Genomic DNA, 1035 nt, shown 5'->3' on the forward strand with positions numbered 1-1035 from the left:
TTTACTGCACCTACTCCTGATTTCTATGGGAGAAGCATCTCAATCCCTGCCATTGGAGCAAACAACTTTGAGCTTAAGCCTCAATTAGTTTCTCTAATGCAACAGAATTGCAAGTTTTATGGACTTCCATTGGAAGATCCTCATCAGTTCTTAGCTGAGTTTTTGCAAATCTGTGACACTGTCAAGACCAATGGGGTTGACCCTGAAGTCTACAGACTTATGCTCTTTCCTTTTGCTGTAAGAGACAGAGCTAGAACATGGTTGGATTCACAACCTAAGGAAAGCCTGAACTCTTGGGAAAAGCTAGTCAACGCCTTCTTGGCAAAGTTCTTTCCACCTCAAAAATTGAGCAAGCTTAGAGTGGAAGTCTAAACCTTCAGACAGAAGGATGGTGAGTCACTCTATGAAGCTTGGGAGAGATACAAGCAATTGATCAGAAGGTGCCCTTCTGACATGCTTTCAGAATGGAGCATCATAGGAATCTTCTATGATGGTCTGTCTGAACTATCCAAGATGTCATTGGATAGCTGGTGCACGAAATTGTAATGTCAATGTTCACATTACTCTCTTACAACTTCGCACAACTAACCAGCAAGTGCACTGGGTCGTCCAAGTAATACCTTACGTGAGTAAGGGTCAATCCCACGGAGATTGTTGGCTTGAAGCAAGCTATGGTTATCTCGTAACTCTTAGTCAGGATATAATATCAATAATAATTCTTAATTTGAATTGTAAAAAATAAGAAGGGCAGAACCCAAATTATACTTGTATGCAGTAAGGGAGAATATGTTGGAGTTTTGGAGATGCTTTGTCTTCTGAAATTCTACTTTCCTCTGTTTCTGATTCACGCACGCACGTCCTCCTATGGCAAGCTGTGTGTTGGTGGATCACCGTTGTCAATGGCTACCATCCATCCTTCCAGTGAAAAGGGTCCAGATGCGCTGTCACCGCACGGCTAATCATCTGCAGGTTCTCAATCGTACCGGAATAGGATTTACTATCCTTTTGCGTCTGTCACTACGCCCAGCACTCGCG

The 1035-nt window shown here is 42.9% G+C and overlaps 1 non-coding gene across 1 annotated transcript; it reads right to left on the minus strand.

The window, feature by feature from the left end:
- Positions 1–351: 351 nt before the first annotated feature.
- LOC112738988 (small nucleolar RNA R71) lies at positions 352–459 on the minus strand. Its single transcript, XR_003169932.1, has one exon. It is a non-coding gene; the product is annotated as a small nucleolar RNA R71 (small nucleolar RNA).
- Positions 460–1035: the final 576 nt, after the last annotated feature.

This window comes from Arachis hypogaea, chromosome 13, assembly GCF_003086295.3.
Source record: "Arachis hypogaea cultivar Tifrunner chromosome 13, arahy.Tifrunner.gnm2.J5K5, whole genome shotgun sequence".
Lineage (NCBI taxonomy): Eukaryota > Viridiplantae > Streptophyta > Magnoliopsida > Fabales > Fabaceae > Arachis > Arachis hypogaea.